The sequence below is a fragment of the Pelodiscus sinensis genome, chromosome 11, assembly GCF_049634645.1.
Source record: "Pelodiscus sinensis isolate JC-2024 chromosome 11, ASM4963464v1, whole genome shotgun sequence".
Lineage (NCBI taxonomy): Eukaryota > Metazoa > Chordata > Testudines > Trionychidae > Pelodiscus > Pelodiscus sinensis.
Window position 1 is genome coordinate 37,281,170 of NC_134721.1, and position 24,090 is coordinate 37,305,259.

A 24,090-nucleotide genomic window follows, 5' to 3' on the forward strand; every position below is an offset into this window, starting at 1 on the left:
GGAAGAACAGTACAGCCTCATCTGGTGGAGATAAAAAGAAGTTTGGTGGAAGGGTGTGAAGAGGCGAGGAGGTGGTGGAACAAAGATGAGGGCCTTTGCAGAGGGAGTGGGTTTTTTAAGTCACTCTCCCTCCTTTAAGTTAAAGTCTCCAGGGATGATCTGTCAGCACCGAGTCCCCCTGGAGACTGAAGTGCCTTCTCCATAAAGAGAAGTATTAATTTCAGCTGTTAGTTTCTGTGAGACTGACATTTTAACTGTGGCAGGTGAAGAACTTTTGTGAGGCTGTCCCAGGAATCAGATACAATAAGAGTGTCTGGAAGTTACCATAACTACTTAAAGGAGTGGAGAGCTGGGCCTGTTCTTAGGCAGCAGATGGGGATTGCAGAGTGCTATTATTCTCTAGCAATAAGGAATGCAGAAATTCTTTACTCCTTCTTCTCCTTTTTTTTTAAACTGAAAAAAAATCTCATTCTCAACTCAGGGGAGAGGGAAAATGCCCCCAGACAGGACAGGAAATGTAAACTAAAGTTATTTTCCTTTCTTTATTGGCTTTTTTCTTTTATCCCAAGGGAGTGAAAAAGGAACACTAAGTATTAGAGAAAACAAAAGAAATAAAATCCAACTACAGTAAAATTCCAATAGTCCTGCATCCAATTGTATGGCACTCCTGATAATCCAGCATCAAAATGGCAAGAGATTAATGAGTGAGCTTTGGCAAAAAATGAGTCACAAGGCAGCAGCGGTAGCAGCTGAACTGAGCGAAACCGGATGGGACCAAGTCAGTCTGTCCCTGTCATTGTGTGATGCTGGACAGTGCTTGTGCTGCAATAAAAAGGGTTAAAACACTTTATATATAGTATATTCTGTGTGTGTGTGTATATATATATATATATATATATATATATATATATATAACCATTTTATAGAACCTACTGATAGTCCGGCATATTTGATAATCCGGCAGCACCTAAATCCCAAAGGTTCTGGATTATCGGAAGTCTACTGTATTACTATAACTGCTATAAGTAGTGGATAAGGAAAGGACAACTTCTTACTTTCTTGGAGACCAAAGGCAGTTGAGAAGGATGTGAGGAGGAGAGGGAGATCACATGCACTGGCTCACAGAATTCTGCTACCAAAAATCTCTGATTAGAGATGCAGGGGCACACATCGACCTACAGTGTAATACCCAAAGGGACACCACTTAAAGAAGAACTGTTGTAGATTCATCACTGTGAAGACTGAAAAACAAGATGGCCAGATGCCTTTACAAAAACCTACAAGACTAGATACTCTCTCTAGTTCACACAAGTTACTAGAGTTCATCTGTTTCAATAGTTTACAATTGCAGAAAAAAATGTGATGTTAAAAAGGGCACTTCGATATACAGGCAGTCCCCGGGTTACGTATAAGATAGGGACTGTAGGTTTGTTCTTAAGTTGAATCTGTATGTAAGTCGGAACTGGCGTCCAGATTCAGCCGCTGCTGAAACTGATCAGTTTCAACAGCGGCTGAATCTGGACGCCAGTTCTAACTTACATACAGATTCAACTTAAGAACCCCAGGCATCCCCAAGTCAGCTGCTGCTGAAACTGATCAGCGGCTGATTCCAGGAATCAGACCAGGGGGACGGGGAGCAAAGCGGCGGAACACGCGGGCAGCGGACAGCCCAGACGCGTCTGGGCTGTCTGCTGACCGCGCGCTCCGCAGCTTGGCTCTGCTTTGCCCCCCCCGTTCCCCTGGTCTGCAGACCAGGGGGACGGGGGGGCAAAGCAGAGCCAAGCCGCGGAGCACGTGGGCAGTGGACAGCCCTGTCCACTGCCCGCGTGTTCCGCCGCTTTGCTTCCTCTCCCTGGTCTGCTGGAGACCAGGGAGAGGAAGGGCCCTGTTCGTAACTGCCGATCCGACGTAAGTCGGAGCCGTGTAACTCGGGGACTGCCTGTACTCACAATACACAGCTTCTGTGTTTTCAAACATGTCTGCCTTACTTCAACATTCAACCAGCCACAAAGACTGCTTGTTGGTTCATATATTTCAATATCACAAATGTCGTCTCCCAAGACATAATAAATACACTAATCGCCGGTTTGTGTCTGGCCTCAGAGTGGATGAGTAGGAGAATGAGGAGAACACAAAGATCAGACACAACAGCAGTCCCCACTTTCAAGGTAGTACAAAGACTACTTCCGCCTAACAGTAAGAGAGCAGGGAGGAAGCAAGTTCATGACCTCACATCTCTTCCTACCAGGCTAGGGAGCTGAGTTGCAGCATATAAGGGAGGAGGCTGCTAACTATGCCAAAAATATTGGAGCATGCTTCCAGCTCCCATCCAGAACACACCATACGATCCATCATCTATAGCCAAGCCCTTCGATACAACCACATCTGCTCTAATCTTTGACGCTGTTGCAAAAAAAGCAAATATGATTCTAGGTTGTATCAACAGGTGTGTTGTAAGCAAAACTCGTGAAGTCATTCTGCCACTCTACTCTGCACTAGTTAGGCCTCAGCTGGAGTACTGTGTCCAGTTCTGGGCGCCACATTTCAAGAAAGATGTGGAGAAATTGGAAAGGGTACAGAGAAGAGGGACAAGAATGATTAAAGGTCTAGAGAACATGACCTATGCAGCCAGGCTTCATGAACTGGGCTTGTTTAGTTTGGAAAAAAGAAGATTAAGGGGGGACATGATAGCGGTTTTCAAATATCTAAAAGGGTGTCACAAGGAGGAAGGAGAAAATTTGTTCCTCTTGGTTTCTGAGGACAGGATAAGGAGTAATGGGCTTAAAGTGCAGCAAGGGAGGTTTAGATTGGACGTTAGGAAAAAATTCCTAACTGTCAGGGTGGTCAAATATTGGAATAAATTGCCAAGGGAGGTGGTGGAATTTCCCTCTCTGGAGATATTTAAGAACAGGTTAGATAGACATCTGTCAGGGATGGTGTAGACGGAGCTTGGTCCTGCCTTGAGGGCGGGGGGCTGGACTCGATGACCTCCCGAGGTCCCTTCCAGTCCTATGATTCTATTATTCTATGATTCTAATCCCACTGACAGAGACCAGAAACTTCAGGATCTCTACCAAGCATTTATAAACCTCAACTACCCACCCAGAGTAATAAAAAAGCAAATTGAAAAAGCCAGTCTAATACCTAGAAATCAACTACTTCAAGACAGACCCAAGAAAACCAACAATAGAACACCACTTGTCATCACCTACAGCCCCCAACTTAAACCTGTCCAACACATTATCAATAAACTACAGCCTATATTGGAACAGGACACTAAACTCCAAGAGGTTCTGGGAGACAGACCCATAGTCTCCTATAGACAACCACCTAACCGCAAGATGATTCTTACCAACAACCACAGGACATACCACACTAATACCAGCCCTGGTGCTTTACCTTGCAACAAACCCCGTTGCCAGCTTTGTCCACATATTCACTCTGCTGATACCATTATTGGACCTAACCAAGTGAGTTACAAGATCAAGAACACATATTCCTGCGCATCCAGAAATATAATTTATGCTATCATGTGCCGAAAGTGTCCGTCTGCTATGTACATTGGACAAACGTCTCAGACACTTCGCGAAAGGATCAATGCCCACAAAACAGATATCAGACAGGATCACAAAGAAAAAACAGTTTCTTGCCATTTCAACCAGAAAGGACATTGTCTCAATGACTTGATTACCTGCATCCTGCTTCAAAGACCTTTTAAGACTTCACTTCAAAGAGAATCCTCTGAACTGTCATTCACGCTTAAATTCGACACTTTACACTCAAATTTGAATAAAGATGCCAATTATCTTACCCCTTACAAAGATAGCTTCCCCAATTATCACCTCTAATATCATTAGCTCACAGACATTTACCTCCCTCTCTTTCTCCCCATACCCCTTCTGTTCGGAAATTTGATTTGTCCTTTTCATATGTGTTCATTTTTTTAAATTGTATCCTTTTTAATTGTATCCTTTAACTTTAATGAGACTGCTCATGTGAGTAGATATAACTCAAAATGAGTAAGAGATGCAGGTATTGGCCAATTATGTTTACTATTATGAATGCATTAGAAACTCAATTTTTACTCAGGCAGAACTTTCATGGACTTCAAAGGTTCTTATTCCAATATAAATTCTGCATAAGAAGAGACTACTAGGGTATGTCTACACTACATGGCTCCGTCGACGGAGCCATGTAGATGAGCTTTGTAGACATAGCAAAATGAAGTGGCGATTTAAATAATCGCTGCTTCATTTACATCAAAATGGCAGCCATGCTGGACGCTCGGCAGTTGACATCAAAAGCCTTTGTTGACTGCCCAGTTATGCCTCGTGGAATGAGGTTTACCAGGGCGGTCGACAAAGGCTTTTGATGTCGACCGCTGAGCATCAGACTACTGCGCTGTGCTGCCAAACAGCTGATCAGCACAGCATGGCAACCATTTGGATGTAAATGAAGCGGCGATTATTTAAATCGCTGCTTCATTTTGCTATGTCTACAAAGCTCATCTACATGGCTCCATCGATGGAGCCACGTAGTGTAGACATACCCTTTGAATTTGTCTCATAACCATCAGTCCCAATAGTTGTGAGCTCTGCAAATGGAATGGTAATATTAATGGTTCTACTTAAACACAGTAGGTTCTTAAAAAATCAGATCCTTATAAGGCTTTCAAATAGATTCAAAGGATTATCCTTCACAAGAAAATCTTATGATGGTTCACAGGATTCAAAACAATTTAATACGTACCTCCATCTATAGTCTCTTCAGTCATAATTAAACATTAGAAATAATTATATCAGACATTTAATATAAATTAAAACCAGATTCTATATGTGTGAAAATATTGCTGTCCAAAATCTAACAACTTCAAATAGACTGTTAAAAGATACCAACAGTGTTTTTTTTAAAGTTTAACCTATTTTATTAAGTGTTTCATAACTCAGCAATAAAATTAACTAGGCACTTTGTAATGGAAGGATTTAAGAACAGGGAATGAAGAATTGTATTCACGGAGTATGAGAACTGCATTCTAAATTATTTGTTCTAATTATTGGAGCTAACAAACATTTCCAAATGTATTCTCCTCAGCAGTCATCTCAAAGAGATAATATTCCATAAGTAATCAAAACAAACAACCCCAGATACTCATATCTATGAGAGGCTGTTACTAAACACAAATTCAATTTCAATGTTATAGTTAAGACTTCTGATAGTGAAAAATTACGCTCAATGACAATAAATTCCAAAAACTACATGAATCTGACCAAAAAGATTTATAAGCACAACAGTGCCAAACAATGCCTAAAAAAGTCAAGCTATAAAGATCAAGGGAATGTTTAAATCAAATTAATACTGTATATTTTCTGTACAGAGTGAGAGGTGAAATTTCTCCTATAGATCAGACATTGCCAAACAGGTTTGCTAGTCAGTACTAACTAGGGCAGCTATGAAATGAAGTTTCATAAATGATAAATAAAAAGGAGGCTCTCTGAGATAGAATTACAAAAGCCTCCTCGTAGTCTAAGGGTGCATCTACACACTACTCTTACCTCAAAATAGCTTATTTCAAAATCTGGTGTTGCCTACACAGCACCAAATTTTGAAATAAGGTTCTATTCTGAAGCGTCCCTTATCCTTCATGCAATAAGGTTTACTGGGATGTTGGAATAACGAGCCCGTTATATTTCGATATAACGGGATTGCTCTTAAGATGTGGAATAGCTATTTTGGGATACCAGAGGCATCCTTAGCAAAGAATCCCAGGCCTCGTCTACACTAGGAGTTTAGGTTGAATTTAGCCACATTAGGTTGATTTTTAAACAATGAGTTCACACCATCAAGGGCCATTAAAGTTGATTTTGGTACTCCTGCTTTTCACAAGGAGTAATGGCAAATTCAACCTTCCACAGTCAACTTTCGGGTAGTTCAGACGATGTGAACATGTAAGTGAAAGTTGCTTTTCTTGGTCTCTGGGAGCTGCCCCACAGTGCTCCAATGTGACTGCTGTGGTCAGGACTTTCAACTCTGTTGTTCTCCATATGGACAGGATAAGCCCCAGGAAAATTTGTATTTCATTTCTTGTTTGGCCAGCATGTCGAGCAGACCTCAGAACAGGCAGTACACCTTAGCAGCACACCTGACCATGAATGCCAAAGGTCGCAAATGAGTTTGAGCATGGAGCATGCAATCTGTTCAGGCAAACTATGAACCAGCAAAAGAAAGACTGATATCTATGTCAAGGTTGCACAGGGCAGGGTGGAAAAAGGATAAATCAGGGACGCCCAGTAGTGCCATGTGAAAATAAAGGATTTCAGGCAGGCGTACCAGAAAACAAAGGAGGCAAATGGATGGTCTGTGTCAGTGCTTCAGACATGCTGCTTCCCAACCCAGTCTGTGGATTCCTCCCAAGAGACTCTTCAGGCAACAGCCCCTTGTCTTGGGCAGGGTGGAGAGTGTGGATGAGGAAGGATAATGATTAGCAGGCAAGGAGAACATCCGTCTCCTGGCAGTCAGGACCTTTTTACATCTTCCTAGGATGCATCACCACGAGGGCCCTGATGGCAGAGATGGTGCTTCTGGTGAGCTCACATTTTTAATCATGCTACTGGAGGGTTTAAAGGCAATTGGGTGTGATCTATGGTGGCCATTCTGCCTACAAAGCGAGAGTGCCCCAGAACAATTTGTTAATGTGTCTGGAGAAGGAGCGGGAATCCTTCCTGCACATCTTCATTAAGGTACTCCTTCATCCTTCTCACAAGATTTTTGGGGACGCCTGACTTATTCTGTCCTCCGTGGTAGAACATTTTTCCATACTAAGCCAGCAGTATGCTGTCTGTCATCATTGCAGCATTAGTTCCATGTTTCTGGCCACATTCAGTCAGCATCCAGGATCTATCATTGTTATGTGATTCAGAGAAGACTGATATCATGCATGGCAACCTGGCTGAAGCAGTGGAAGCTGTGTAACTGATACCACTGGCAATATACCTCTATTTGCTCACCCCCAGCAAAGCATTGTTTGAGCCCCTGCCTTGCTGCCATGCCTGGCACTGCCAGACACTGGCATTTCAGTGTCTGTGTGAGCCACTACCCTGCTGCCACACCCAGGCCCCTTGCCCTCCTGCAGGCTCCTTGGTGACTGCATGAACTCCTGTTCTGCCTCTCACCTGGACCCACTCCTACCCGCAGGCTCCTATGGGAAAGGAAAGTTGAACTGTCCCAGGAAATAGGAGGTGCTGAACACATGGTCACTGCATGAGTCCCTGCCCTGCTGTCTTGCCATGGTGGCCCCCCCTATGCAAATGCAGATGCTTGCCTAGCTGCAGTAGTTGCTATTTGCAGGCACTGAGTGAGCCCTGACTTGTCCTTACCATGCCTGCCACCACACTGAATCCAGATGCTCCCTTAAGATATCTATGGTGCACCTACTGCATACTGGGTGCTTACAAGCATAACTTTGGCTTCGTACATAACACATGCCTATTGTCTTGGGCAAACATTTTATGCTAAGAGCTTAGGTTCTTTATTCCACAATGTATCTTCTGTAAAGTCATTTCACTTTTTTTCAGTACAGTGGGTGCAACAATTAGCCTGTTGCTCATTCCTCTAGCTCCTCAGCTAGTGCAGATCTGAAGGTGAAAACATAACCAGGATGACATGTTCAATGAACAAATGCAATAATGTGCCCACATGGACAGGGTACAATTAAATGCACGGAGGAGAATGATGCTGGAGAAGATGTAAGTGGAATGTGAGGCAAGAAGAGCATGCAGGGAATGTGAAGTGAAGACACAGGAAAATCTTCAAGATTTTGGGAGAACTGATAAGAGTCATATGTACAGAGACCCCCTCCAGTCCATACTGAAACACATTGTCTTCTCACTAAATTCTATAGCCCCTTTTCCCAGGTAGGGATGTGGGAGGGGAGTCAAGAGCAGCCTTACACATAGCCCCCAGGGATGTCTCCCAGAACAAAAGGCTGTCATTCTTACATTTGGTGATTGCTAAACAGGAGGATTGTAAAACACTGCTTTCCCTTTCCCTCCACCCCCAAAGCTTCTGCCAGGAACTCCTTTTCTGTCCTTTATTCCTTGTGTTCCATTCATAAAAATGTGTGATTTCTCAACAACAGTGCCTTTATTATTTGCATTGCATGGGAGCGTGGGGGTTTACAGGCAAGCATACTCAATGCAGGGGGCATTTCATTAAGAGCAACATGCATGACTGTCATATTGCTGTCTGGCCAGTCACAAAGCTGTTTTGCAAAATATCTCTGATTTGCAGTGTCCTTTGATGTACTCTCCTTATTGCCCTGCTGTCTGGCTGTTTATAATTAGTGGTTAGACACGGTGCCTCCAGACCACACCCAGACATAACATTTTCCTCCTTACTTTCAGATATTATGATTATGGAGTATACAGCAGGCTGTCACACCTATGGGAATGTTGCTTTCACTGAAGTCTAAGCTAGTCAAACCGTGAAACCTTCTCTTCAAACATCCAAAAGCACATTCTATCACTATTCTGCACTTGCTCAGCCCATAGTTATACTCCTTATAGCAGTCCAGGCTCCCATGAACCATGGAAGCAAGGGTATGCTGGGTCTCCAAAGATCACTTCAACAGCTCCAATGGTAATTTTCCAGTCTGGGAAGAAAGTTCCATCTTGCAGCTTTCTGAAGAGACCAGAGTTCCCAAAGATGTGTGTGTTATGCACACATTTCTTGACTATCCCACATTGATGCTGGTGAAATGGTCCTTGTGATCCACCAGCGCCTGCAACACCATTTCTTCCAGATTATGTACTCTTTGGCAAGGTAGTCAGGTGCCATGATAAATTATGCATTCCATCTATTGCTCCACCATAGTTAGGGAACCCCATTGTGGCAAAGCACTTCATTGTATCTTGCATGTTTCCCAGATCACTACCCTTTGTAGCAGAAAGGTACCAGTTGCTTTGGCTACTTGGATCATAACAGCCGTCATGAATTTCTAGTACAGGTTGAACCTCCCTAGCCCAGCTTCCTTGGGACCTGACTGGTGCTGAACCAGAGAATTTACCGAACCACAGGAGGTCAATATTGTTTAGCAGCATGACCAACACTTCCATTTCTCTTTTGGCTCTAAGAAGACATTTAGAGGTAAAATAACAGCACAGAACACTGAGAGCCATGAATGGTAGCTGTAAACAAACATTAAGGGACCACGGGAAACTTGGCCACACCCATGATATGAGGACATCTGGCAAATTAAAATCATGTTGGACCATGGTTGCTGCCAGACCAGAGTGTGCCAGACTAGAGAGGTTCAACCTGTAGGATTTTTTTGCACTTTATGTACAGAGTTTGATTCAGGTTAACTAGTCTAAGTGGGGTTGCCACTTGTACTGTTTATTCAAGGATGGTCACCTACACCTGCTGAAGGCAAGTGTACAGTGTACCACACTCCCCCAAAGGGTTCAACTTTGGAAGGGCAGATTCAATTTGCATTTAGATTCCCTGGGATATCCTAAATCAATCAATATCCTGCCCAAGCCCAGTCCCTGACAGGCACTGCCCAATCTTGGGCAGCAGTGGATTCGCTGGTAGAACAAGACTTAAAGGCACATTCTGGTGCTGTGACTCCCATAGGTAAAATTTTCTTCCACCAAGGGGTTGTTAGTTACTGCCAGGGAATGAATCTGGCTGACAAAATGCACCTGGATAGCAAACAGATAATGCCTCAGAATGTTTTTGAGGTCACAGGTGCAAGTCTCATCTGATATAACTGTGTATCTCCATGGACTCCAATGAACTTTGGTGATTTACACCAACAAGTGAGTTGGTCGTAAGGTGTGTGTGTGTGTGTGTTTTGCCAGATATTACCTTTTCTTAATTTAGGACCTAGAAAAATCCAAATATGCAACTTTTATTGAAATAAGTAATATTTTTTAAAATAAAATTCTGACACAAAAGTGAATATTCTTTAAAAAGGACCACTGATGAATTCTTTCTGGAGTGAATGATCCATCTTGGCAAAGGCTTTTTGATATTGTGATAAATGTGAATGTCAAGCATTAAACAAACAAACAAAAAAAACCCCTAAAACTAAACTAGATTTGGCCAAACAGAATTTGTTGAACCAGAAGCTCCATTGATTGTGGCTCCCTCTTTAGTTTTTGAATAATTTGTTAACCTGTCCTGCTAGCTGTGAATGTTTTCCTTGTGTATGTAAATATTCACCAAACAAAGAATCTGGCCAAGCCTAAGCAAGTGTACATCGATAATGATAAAAAGAGGCGCTCATAGATGAACTGGAGTTTGGTGGTCTTGGCCATTTGTGCATCTTAGAAACTACCATATAATTTGGTATTTGTAGGGATCTGCTTGAATAAGTGTAGGATTAATCCAGATCATGAGTCATATGGGGAAGCAGGCACAGTCCTGCTAGTAGTGAGGCTCACAAGGCCTATGCACCAATTACATTTAACTTGAATCCCTATTTTGAGAATTTAAATGGGACAGAAGTGACTTTATGCGGTCCCACTACACACAAGAGAATGTCCTTCAGTAGATGGGTAGTTTTAGCCCTTACTGTTAGCTCCACATTTTCAAGAGTATTGTAGTCTCATATTTTTCCATTGTGAATTAGAGGACTAAAAATAGTCAGTTTGAATATTGATAAATAAATATCACAATTTAAAACAATTAGCAAATGACTCTTATAATATAAACTACCCTTATAATAATGCCCAATGGGAAAAAAATCAAACCAAAACAAAATGCAGTAAGTTTTTAAGGTACTCTAACGGCATCCAAGCATCTCTGAATTTAGCCTTCCTAGTAATCCACAATTACTCCTTAGGTGGATGTGCATTGTAAAATACAACATTTATACAAATACTCAAAACTCTTGCAATCAATATGCAGCACAGATCTCTCCACTATAGCAGGGACATTATCTTGTATGGCACATGCCCAGTTACCAAGGCAACCAGCATCCTTCAACCAACTCTATTATTATGGCTATTACAGGCTTTTAGAATCTCTACTGCCCAAGCCATCACTCAGAGCCAGATGTGAGAAGAAAAGCAAAATATATAGAAAAATCTGCTTTATTGACAAACATTATTAGAAGCCAAAGGTAGCAAGGGAAATTAAATTCAATCATCTAAGGGGAAACAACTCTTAATAAAGATTGTTATGTAAGTAAGACAAACGTAGCGACAGTTCATTGCAGACATTCAATTCTGAAGATGAATCATTGTCTCAGTGAATCTGATGGTGGAGAATGGTTATGGTACAAATTATACAATAGATAAAATTGTTCTGCAAATCTGTTGCATTCAAGTATTAATTTCTCAATACTGCAGATATCAAATGTACCTGTGAAAAAGGACTCAAGCAAGCTCTAAATGTATCAACAAAATGTATTTAGATTTTACCTTTTCACATTGTCTATTGAATTTTGAGAGTTTGGATGTGTTACTACCAAATCTATTATATGTACAATATAATCTTAATTTGATTAATATAAATTGTCCCAGAATACTTTGGGAAAGGCTTCTACATCAATAATTACCCAGGCTATTTTTGTATAATATATAAATATTTCCACATCAAAGCATTCCTACAACCTCATTATGCTCTATTCTGCTTAATACAATGTGTCCCTGAGCCACCAACAAGGGAATTTCAGGCAGAAAATAAGTAATCTAGTTTATTTAAACAACCCTTGCCAAATTGTCCAATAAGTTGCTAGCTAGTCAAAGTGAATCACATGCTGGGGAGGATAGGAGGGATGATGCTTTGAAGGCAGTGAGTGGTTTTGAGAGTTCTATGAAAAAGTCAGATACCCTTTATACTAGGAAATTTGTTCATTTCATACAAAAAATGTTTCTGAACTTGTGCAGATTACTCCTGATCCCCACTTACCCTTATACTGTGCTCAGCACTGTTTCAGAAACCATGGTTACACTGAAATAGTTTTGAACATAGTTTGTTCTTGAGTCTACTAGCCACTTTTAGTATCATTTGTCAGCAAGAGGCAAATTGCCTACTGTGAGCTGGAGTCAGCCTGCAGAGTTAACACCTCGTTGAGATCGATGGAACCACTCCATATCTCTCTCAAGACCCACTCTCTCCTATATGACCATAAAAAAAACAGGGAGGTTCCAGTGTATGGAGAGAATGGGGACAGGATTTTGAGAGCTTACATATGAGATGTGTAAGCATTGTGCTCCATATCAGTTTTCTGTGCATTCTTTGAATAGCTGCTGGGTAGTGGCTCCATTCCTGCAATATGACTTATTGTGTGCTCTGGTTGGAGTTACAATTTGGACCTTTTAGCAGCTCACAATTGCCTATTGTTTCAGGTTGGTTGGCTGCAGATACATGAAGACAACACTACTGAGGTCACATTTGAAAAGTTTTCTTTCCATTGCTTGGAGTCTTTGGACTTTCATCTAGAGGTTGATATGAAATTTTTCTGTGCGCCCTTGGCCACTGAGTTTGTTAAGCCCTGAGAAAAGGCAACAGAAAAATCACTTAATTTGATCACCAATAACATTAACATCATACCTTTGTGACCCAATTAACAGTAGGAATTCAGCTTGGTCTCTTTTGCTGCCCATATTTTTTGTGCATGCAGGCACCATTTCTGCATTGCAACTAAATTGAGGCCATCGTGTGAGCCATAGAAACTTAAAACATCTTTAAAGTTTGCATTGAAAGCTCATCCTTCAATTTAGGGCCAGATTCCAAACTTCTTACTCATTCCAAACTCCTAACAATCAACAGATTGTTCTTAAGTTACACTGATATAGTCCAGAGCAAAATTTGGCCTGGAATAAAAGTTAGGGTCATATTGTGCCTGACTCTTACATAAATCAACAATGACTCTTCTCAATCACTCCTACACAGCTAACATAAAAGTTGGATGAAATTGCATCCTCTGTGCCAGTGGGGATACTCAGAATGCTCCCTCTCTATGCTGCAGGGAGAGGAAGGTATTGCTAAGGGGATGGGGGAAGGTGGGAGAAAGCTTGGTCCTTCCCTCCTTCATATGAACCACTCAGTTAAGTCAGATGCCTGACTGCACAAAGGGGAATACACTAATAAACTGTACCCCTGCAAAGAGAAAATTATGGCTGGATAGTCTTTGTGGTTCAGAAGTGAACTAAAGAAGACTAGCCTATTAGTCACCCGTTACAGTGGTATGTGTGCTCTCTGAACAGTCAAGCCCTTAAGGAATCTGACCTTAGTAGGGTTGCCAGACAGTCCAGTATTTTAGCTTTCTATGTGGGAAACAAATTGAGAAAATATAAATGAGAAAATATAAATGCCCAGTATTTCCTAAATAAGATGTAATGTAGATTGTGATGTAATGTCAAGTGTGTCCAGTATTTTTGTTGAAACCATGTGGCAACCTTAGTAAAATATTGCTATTGTTCATTTAAAACATTAAAATGGCTTGATATACTACATAAATTGAGCATTATCAATAGAACTGGGTATTAAACAAAATTAGAATTCAGAGTATCTTAAACCTTTTTTACACTTTAAAGGAGCAACATATCAAATGAATAACACACACATACTATTTGAGGGTCCACTATCACTCTAGTTATATAAACAAATGATTTACATAATAAAATTTCATTTTAGCTTCCAGGGTTTTCTGGATTATAAATGTTTTCCCCAGCTGCACAATCCAAGTACCCCTTCTGGTCATATGGAATTATTTAAATTAAAAGCATTTATCTGTTTGGTTCTACCCCCACTGGTGTTTATAACATTTATTTGTATAGGAGGCGACAATGCCTCTGCATGATTTCAGTAATGCCTGTGCTGATCATCAGTGAAATAGTAGCAATCTGTGCCACTCCGCCTTACTGAATGCTTCCTTAGGTTTTCAATGTACTGTAAAGAAATTCTGGAAATGAGAAACATACCAAACAATGCCATCATGCTGTTGATGATACTTTGTTGTTAACCCTAACATGTTTACAACATCCAAGGTTGCAGTCTTGGCTTCACTATAAATATTAGAAAAGAAAATGAAGTCACTTGGTGGAAAAATGGGATTATAGGTGGTTGGGCTCAATGACCTCCTGAGGTCTCTTCCAACCCTATGATTCTATAAAATTTAAAAGACAGTAAGAGTCAGGTACCATTCCCCCTGTAGGCGGCATATCAGTTATGAGATTGATGGTCTACCCTACTTTGGCCAGAAAAAATCTAGTTAGCTAGTAACAGCCCCAAAATTCTGATTTGTAAGGAAATCTTAATACACCTCTCTGAGGTCTGAAGTATCAATTCTGAGTTTTAAGGACACTTAAATTGCAATAGAAATGTCACAATTTGAGACAGCACACAAAAATGATACACTTGAACAAGCATAAATGCAGAATACACATATCTGAAAAAGGGGTCAGCTGAGTCATTTTATTTAAACAAGAGAGATGTGTAAATTAATGGGAATTTTGCTTGCATGAGAAATGCAGGGTCAGCCTCCGTGATAGAAACACATATATTTCTATTTTCTCCCTTAAAAGTCACTAAGAGATGGAATGTAACAGACACGTGGTACCTACCTGAAAATGTATATTTATTTTTTAAAATTAAACTTCCAAAGCAAATAGGTTTCTGACATGTATTCTTGACTACTGAATCATACAAAAAGATGACAATTGCTTTTGTCACATTATTCTATGGAGCTTTATAATTAACTATTACATATAGACTGGGTATATGATGCAAAGGCAAAATATTACAATATAAAAATGAAATTAATATTGTATATTAAAAAATCTTCACTCCCCTATTAAGCCTGATTGTACCCTCAGCAATAGAATGATCCTTTTTTGGAAATAGGTCCATAAATTTAAATGGGCCATCAGAGCTAAAGATATATCATAAATCAAATCAATTTCCACAACTGTATTTTAGGCTATATTATTTTGATTATCATATTTTATGAAAATATTTAATTTAAAATATGGGAAAATCTGGCCAAGTTTTTAAACCTTTATTTTTTACATCACTTGTTAAAAACACAGCAAATATTATAATAAACACACTCATAAAACTGTGAGTAAAATTAAATATTTATTTGCATTTTGAAATGACTGAATTGTTTTTAATTCATTATTCAGCAACTGATACTTTTTTTGAGAAGTGATTCAATGCTTGAAAATGAATTCATAACAATAAACATGGAAAGGAGTCTCTTGCTTATTAAGGTTTAAATCTTAGTTAGATTATGAGGACCTAAATCTGATTTTATGTGGTGGATAACCCATACTTCAAGTCAGGCAGAAATATGGTTTTGACTTATTTACCCTATTTCCATGAACAATAGTTGCATATCTGAGTTTCTTAAGAGCAAGAAAAATATTCCACTTACCACATGCTGAACTGAATACAGTAAGTGGTTTAGCAACTAGTGTGCAACATTTTCTTTTTACCACAGAACCTACATCTTCTTTGCATCCCAGATTTCTAAATACATTTGATGGAGTTTGTATTGCTAAGTCATGTCTACGTCTAGACTGCAAGCCTCTTTCAAAAGAGGCTTTTTCGAAAGATACTTTTGAAAAAGCCTCTTTCGAAAAAAGTGTCTAGACTACAACCAGTACTTTTGAAAAAGCAAGCCACTTTTTCGAAAGAGAGCATCCAGACTGCCTGGATGATCTCTTTCGAAAAAGCACACTTTGCATTACATAGCACCTTTTTTCAAAAGAGCGCTTTTGAAAAAAGGCGTTCTTCCTTGTAAAACAAAGTTTTCCTCGGTCAAAAAAACTGCTGTGTTCTTTCGATTTACTTTCGAAAGAACACAGCAGCAGTGTAGATGCAGGGGAAGTTTTTTTGAAAAAAGGCTACTTTTTTCGGAAAAAAAACCCTGCAGTCTAGATACACTCCATGAGTGAACCAATATGAAAACAGAATTATAGCTAAAACCTGCAGTGTCTTCCTGTTAAAAGCTGATCACACTGGCAGTAAGAGACATTGGAACAGAAACAAAGAAATTCAGAATTTAAATTGTTTGACTATGTTGGGCTTGTTACTCTGCGTTACATCCAAAATATTGCCACTAAATCTAATGAAGTTACTCCAGCTATACCAGTGTTAAGAATATTTAATCCCTAACTTGCAGATTACACAATTACCACTGCCGATGCTCTCCGCATCTTCATTTTCACAAGCTTGTATATGTGCCTCAAGTCAAATAAATATTAAAATCATTACAAATTAATTTTATGTAATCACAAAATATCCCTACAAAATGCTAGGTTCTTGTAATCTCACATATTTAATTATTAACACTACTACTTACAAATCTATGTTTGCACTTCATAAATTCAAAAATACCACGGAGAAAAAAAAACCTTAAAAAATAATAATGATTTTCAGCACTAATAGATTCAGAACCAAATCCTGAAAGAAAACTTCCTCTAAAGTTAACAGAAGTTTTACATCAATAAGGCAAGTTGATTTGCTGCCTAATATAAGAAGACATCATAACTTTCGATTTATCTGAATAAAACACTTCTAAATTGTGGCTATACATTTTGTTCCTATACAGTGAATCAATAAAATCAACTAGAAGAAGTCTCATATTTTATGATGAAGTCCTTTAGAGTAAATATGGGAAAAAAGTAAAAGATGCCTTATGAACAGTAGTATCTAAATTCAGTATCTAAATTTATTCTGATTTACAGCCTAAAATAAAAATGGGAAACGAGCATAAAATTTGCTGCTTCTCATATCCTTTGCAGATTAAGATAATATTTTAGAGAGGAAATGGAACATAATATTTTAGTCAATTTGCCATATTTACTTTTGAAATGATTTGTGATAGCTGTCAGATATAACACAGATAGAGTAAATACTGATTTGCATAGTGTTTGTTTGGATTTGCACATACTGTAATATAATACCCAAGCTGCACATCTTGTGTACTATTATTACATGAGTACTATGATAAGACATTACTCCCTCATTTTCACTTTCTTAAACAATTGCCACAACTGACCTGGTTTTTCCAAAATGAATTCTGTCACAGTAATGAAAATGTTCATTGTCTTTCTCTGTTGGTCAAGGTGGAGCAACCATCTCATGTTCAAGAAGGTCATTATTGCACAATAGTCATCATGCTTTGATATAGTCTCTAAGTAGAAAGCATTCAGAAAAGGTTCTGAGATGCTTGGCTTTACATATTTTATATAACCAAATATGTCAGTGCATTACAGGACAACCATGTAAATGTCATTGGTGATCATTTAAAACTCAGTCAGAAGGCACTGATTTTTCACAAAGTCCAAACCCATATTTTGTTTTCAATGTGCAATGCAGGCACAAGCAAGAAGATGCATCACATGTAGCAAATCCTGAGAGGAGGATGAAAAGAAATTGCCATGGAATATTATCAAATCAGGATTCTCTTGAACAATACAGTTCTACTACTCATTCATATCTGAGTTATTCTAAAATAGGTCTACAGCTCATGAAAATTTGTCACTGCATGCAAGATGGGTGCAGAAAGACTAATGGGATTTATTTAGAAATGTACCTGGCACCAATAACTGGTGAGTGCCTACTGTTTGTACATTCAATTATAAAGCTTCTATTCCCCTTGCTTGTTAACAATTCCTGTGCCCAGTCACTACTCATCTGTCCTTAATACAGCTGTCTCTACAGGGGTGAACTACAGAAGTTGACTGGCCTGCTGATGTAACACATCTATGTCTAAAGTAAATAGCTTTATCTCACTAATTCAGCTCAACACCAGTTCTTGAGATTAGCCTGTCCGTAATCATTGTCATTGGTTTGTTTTGAAATGTAGTTCCAGAAATCCATGATATTCACCAAATTTGTTGGTTGTCTTTAAAAATCAAAGAGCAATCACCATGACAGTGCTCATAAGAGAGGGCTTCATTCTTTAACTACTTCCAATCCCTGATAAAGAACCAACAGCAACATGAAGATAACCTCTTTTTCTGGTCTTTCAGCATGTACAATACTTGTATTGAGATAACATGGAATTTATACATGCATAGGCACAAATAAAATAAATTTTTTCCACATTTATTAAGAACAGTTCACTTAAGAAAGTTGATAGATGAATTTCAGAATTATTTCAAACTTAAATACAATTAATTATTAAGATAAAAGAGTGCATATAAATCGATTTAAATATTATTTATCGTATACTTATAGAACTCTCCAAGTAAAAATACCCAAGCTGGTCTATAAAAAGCAGCCTATCCAGTCATTACTCAAATGACATGTCTTTTCTCTTAAAACCCCTGGTTTAGGTTTTAAACGTGGTATCAAATATTGTGCTAAAAATTCTACCACGTTACCTTATGAAAAATATATCATTTTCTTATAAAGAATTAAAGAACGATTCCCTCACGGAAGAGGTTTACTATAATCAGAATTACAATTTTCACAGAACGATGAACTCAGAATTTAAGATTATAAACTGAGTTTCATTATGTCTAAGGAGAATTCTCATGAATTAATATAACTATCTGAAGTTCAACTATTTTAATTAGTTAAGAGTGTAAAGCTATCAACACATAAAACTAACATTGCAGTTATCATCAGATTATACCCAGCTACAGTTATGGCTAATATTTTTACTTTATTGGTAATTTGAGGTGTGGGGAAAAGCTTTCAAAATATATTTGTGCTTAATTATCAACATTTGCCAACCTGCGTGCCTAAACTTAGGTATCCAAATTCATATTTTGATACATAAATAAAATTGGTCTGATTTTCAAAGTGCTGAACTTCCAAAAATCCAAGTGAAGTCAGTATGAACGGAATATGCTTAGCACCTTTAAAATCAAGTCACCTATTTAGCAGCACCAGCTTTAAAAATATTGGTCATTGTCTCCATTTCTACACACATTCTCCCCATTTGAAGTTTTATCAATTAAGTCCTTAAATTCTAAGATCAGGATCAGGCCATTGCTGCTTCATGTCCCACCCTGGCTTCCAAATTGGAATGTCTTTTTTGCTGGAACTCATGAGTGTTATTCACTGGAATTTGCCGTGCAGGTCAGGCAATATCCTGAAGGTAAGGGGGAATTTTAAGATATGCATATCAAATCTTATTACTGTTCTTTAATGAGAATTAATCAAATGAAGGATGTGATGATGCCATTATGACATCATCTACTTAGGGATTTAAAAATCATCATTTCTTGGAAATTGAACCTGTCCAATAGAGACAAAGAAAGCGGTGGAAGATGGTAAGATCTGCTCCATTCGCTATAGGATAAATTAATTATTTCCTTCAACTGTGAAGTTCTGAAAAACAAGGCATATGGTAGATTAATTCTACCTGTTGTTTCAAATAATGATATACCTATTTTTCCTAAAACTTAAATCAGTCCAACTGCTTTCATATTATATGAGCCATTTGAAGAAAAATGAATTACAGATTTGTTCCTTTCCTGGTATTTTCTTTCGGGGTTTTTGGCAATTTCCAAACATTTAATGCCCCAAACCCTTTTTCCCACAGATGAACAACATCTGCTTTGAAGGAAAAAGCTTACAAACAGTACACAAAGCTAATCTAATTTTTTAAAAGAGAAAAACATCTAAAGTCACGCAGCCCTAAGTCCAATAGCAGAAATGTAGAAATTACACTAGCAATATTCACTCCAATAAAATTAACTAGAAACATCCATTCTATAAGATTCTGATATCTGTAGAAATTCTATTAAATGTCTTTCTCCCTTAAATGAAGAAAAAAAATCTTTGTCTGTGAAAATAAATTTGTTATGCTATTTCTGGTGGCTATTTCTGGGCATCCAAAAGGGTTAGATGCCCGGAATCTATGACTGACCTGATTATCTTTAAAGTCCACTAATCTCTAGTGCGAATATAGATTTTTAAAAGTTCTAATGCAGCAAAGCAAAAAGATAAATTAATTGAAATTACAATTCTAGGAAATGCATTAATAAGCTATAAATACTAAGCTCTCTGTATTTTTTCAAATTGGTATTGTGTGTTTTAATTCTAGACCAAAAGTGAAGCTCAATCATGTTGATTTAAAATGTTATTTTATCCTCTGAGGAAAAAAAATCTAAGATGACACTGAGAAAATGTAATAGCAGATTATCTAGAGTTTCATTGGATGAGGATTGCATGTTTTCCAAATGCAAATGATTCAGATAATATCCAAAGAATGGTCAACTTACTCTTGAAAAACCTATGCCCTTCATTATTGTTCAATTAATTTCTTTATAAAACCATGTAATGTTGTAGTTTGTTAAGCAGATCAAAACAAAGATTCTGTTAATTTTTGAAAACAGAAATGAAAGATTATAGTTCACCTATTTTTGGCCAGGAAATGTTTCATACATAACAAAGGACTGACAATATGCAAGTTATATTTAATATACATGAAAACATCCATAGAGATATAATTTTAAATAGAAATTTAATTTCCAGCACTTTCACTGTACTTATAAGTAAACTGAGACACTTGAGTTGATTGTCTAATGTCAGAAAAGAGTGAAGTTCATCAACATAGTCAGCTAAATGAACAATTTCTCTTCAAAATTCAGATTCAGACTGCTACTTCTATGTCAACCAAAGCCATTCCCATATCGTTCCATTTGAAATTTATGTCTTCACAGAGTATTTCTCACATCTCTATATATTGTTTTGAGAAAAATATTCCAACCACAATATCTATGTCTCCAACACCCCATCACCATCCTCTCAAACAATAAAGAAACAAGTTAAGCAAAAATAAATGATGGTGAAGAGCATCAGAACAAGTGAACTATCATGTTCATTAAATAAAAGTGATATAAACAGTAGCTCTTTAATGTACGAGTCTGATTGAATGATTTTAGTCATTCAAGTTAACGTTTGTTTCATATTGACTTATTTTGATCTCTTCATCCTGACTACTTCAATAGAACAGAAAAATGTCAAGTTAACAAGAAGTCAGTGGGTATCTTAGTGAACAGCAAAATGAGGAACAGAGAGAACTGATTTTGTTCTTGCTAGGGGCTTCAGAGTGCCTCTACCTAATTACAGGTAAAATCAGAATAGGCTGGAGTTAAACACCTTCAAGCACTGACCCTCTGGGAAGAAAACTGGGAACAGGAATGACTTTACACTGGCATTAAGCAAATTCTTGTTCATTGACCTTCATTACCAAAGCTCTTGGTATCAAGGAGCATGTCAAGCATTCTGTGTCACTGTTGATAACATTGTACAGGAAAACAACATGACAAGGTGCAAATAGGGAGAAAAAAGGAAATCTTCAGCAAACAGCTCGGCAAGAGGACAAAGCTCTGTGTTAACAATGCTGCACATCAGCGTAATAGATGTTTGGTGGTTTGTTTTCATTCACATAATAAATATTCTGTGTGTGTGCAGCAAAGGTAGATAACTTTACATCTGTAACTTGATCATTTCAATGAGGCAATAGTCCTCTAAGACGTGATAAGAAGATAATTAAAGCTAAGATATAATTAAAGCTACTAACAGGGTCACGGCGTTTCAATTCCACCTTAGCTGCCTTCAGTTTCAAGTCGCCAAGTATCTTAGATTCTCTTTTTGCAACTGCCCGCAACTGGCTATTGCCGCCCAGGAGCGTGTCCGGGATGGAGCTGCCAGCGCTAGCGAGCGTGCTCTTCCCAGACGCGAAAAGAAGCGGGGCTGCAGAGTTAGTTCGCGGCCGAAACGCCACATTTAGCCAAAGCCCGGAGGTCGCGGGGCCCCATCCCGCTCTCCGAGCGGCTCCGGCAAGTCCCGACGTGCGCGGCCGGGCGGCTCCCGCAGCGCTGCCGCCGCTGGCTCGGAGCAGGGGCCGGCGGCTCCCTGGGGGCGCTACCCCCGAGATCGAGCCGCAAGGGGCCCGCCCGCCCCGACCCGCCACACGCGCCCCGGGGAGCACCTACCTGCCGCTGCCGGGGAGGCGCCGGAGCCCGCTCGCCGCTCGCCCGCTCCCTGGGAACCCGGCGCCGCGACTCCAGCGCCTGCTCCAGCGCCCGCCCCGCGCAGCCCACCCGGGGGGGCCGGGCCGAGCGGCCCCGCCCCCACAGCCTGGCCCTACACCTGCAGCGGGGGGGCGTCACTCGCAGCCGGGCCGCGGGGGGGCAGGCGTGCTGGGCTTGTGCCTGCAGGACTGGGGGGCGGGAATACACCGGGGGGAGCTGAGACTGGAGGGGGGCGCAGGACTGGGGGGCGGGAATACACGGGGGGGGGAGCTGAGACTGGAGGGGGGGCAGGACTGGGGGGCGGGAATACACGGGGGGGGGGAGCTGAGACTGGAGGGGGGGCAGGACTGGGGGGCGGGAATACACGGGGGGGGGAGCTGAGACTGGAGGGGGGGCAGGACTGGGGGGCGGGAATACACGGGGGGGGAGCTGAGACTGGAGGGGGGCAGGACTGGGGGGCGGGAATACACGGGGGGGAGCTGAGACTGGAGGGGGGCGCAGGACTGGGGGGCGGGAATACACGGGGGGAGCTGAGACTGGAGGGGGGGCAGGACTGGGGGGCGGGAATACACGGGGGGGGAGCTGAGACTGGAGGGGGGGCAGGACTGGGGGGCGGGAATACACGGGAGGGGAGCTGAGACTGGAGGGGGGCAGGACTGGGGGGCGGGAATACACGGGGGGGGGAGCTGAGACTGGAGGGGGGCAGGACTGGGGGGCGGGAATACACGGGGGGGAGCTGAGACTGGAGGGGGGGCAGGACTGGGGAGCGGGAATACACGGGAGGGGAGCTGAGACTGGAGGGGGGGCAGGACTGGGGAGCGGGAATACACCGGGGGAGCTGAGACTGGAGGGGGGCGCAGGAGGCGGCCAGAGGAGCGGAGCGAGCCCTTGGGGGATGCGAGGGCAGAGAAGCCGCACTGGGAAGGTGCGGCCCAAGGGTCTGGCGGGGAAGGGCGGGAGGAGAAGCGGAACTAAGGGGGGACACTGCCCCTGGCCAGGTGGGAAGGAGGCTCAGCTGCGAAAAAATGAGGAGTAACATTAGTTCGGACTAAGGGCTTTAGTCCGAACTAACGCGTCCCGGCACGCACTTCCTGGTTCGAATCAGCTGTGATTTGAACTAGCGCGCATGTTAATGGAGCGCGGGATATTTAAATCCCCGCTTCATTAACTACTTCGGTTGTCTCCATTTGCATCCCTAGTTCGAACTAGGGATGCAGTGTAGACGTACCCAGAGAGTAGCAAAATACACACCCTGGACTTGAGAAAAGCGGACTTTGACTCCCTCAGAGAACTGATGGGCAGGATTCGTAGGATGCTAACATGAAAGGAAAAGAAGTCCAGGAAAGCTGGCAGTATTTTAAAGAAGCCTTATTAAAGGCACAGGAGGAAACCATCCCGCTGTGCAGTAAGAAAAACAAATATGGTAGGCGACCAGATTGGCTTACTGGGAACATCCTTGGTGAGCTTAAACACAAAGGAAGCTTACAAGAAGTGGAAACTTGGACAGGTGACTAGGGAAGAGTATAAATACATTGCTCAAGAATGCAGGGGAGTTATCAGGAAGGCGAAAGCACAATTGTAATTGCAGCTAACAAGGGATGTGAAGGGTAACAAGAAAGGTTTCTACAGGCATGTTAGCAATAAGAGGGTGATCAGAGAGGCTGTGGGGCCCTTACCGGATAAGGGAGGTAAACTAGTGACAGATGATGTGAGGGAGTTGGCAAATGTCATTGTGGCGCCTTTGGCCATTATCTTTGAAAACTCATGGGGATCGGGAGACATTCTGGTTGATTGGAAAAAGGCAAATGCAGTGCCCATCTTTAAAAAAGAGAAGACAGACAATCCAAGGAACTACAGACCAGTCAGCCTTACCTCAGTCCCCGGAAAAATCATGGCGGGGAATCCATTTTGAGGCACTTGGAAGAGGAGAAAGTGATCAGGAATAGTCAACATGGATTCCTGAAGGGCAAGTCATGCCTGATGAATCTGATTAGCTTCTATGATGCGGTAACTGGCTCTGTGGATATGGGAAAGTCAGTGGATGTGATATACCTTGACTTTAGCAAAGCTTTTAATTCAGTGTCCCTCAATATTCTTGCCAGCAAGTTAAGGGAATATGGATTGGATAAATGGGCTG

The 24,090-nt window shown here is 40.7% G+C and overlaps 1 protein-coding gene across 2 annotated transcripts in view; it reads right to left on the bottom strand.

The window, feature by feature from the left end:
- SLC6A1 (solute carrier family 6 member 1) overlaps window positions 1-21,995 on the bottom strand; it is a 210,974-nt gene extending 188,979 nt beyond the window's left edge. The window contains exon 1 of one of the 2 annotated variants that reach the window (XM_075939325.1): window positions 21,915-21,995. The gene's annotated coding sequence lies outside the window, so the exon portion shown is untranslated. The remainder of the gene's footprint in view (window positions 1-21,914) is intronic. The other variant, XM_075939324.1, reaches the window with a different exon arrangement.
- Window positions 21,996-24,090: the final 2,095 nt, after the last annotated feature.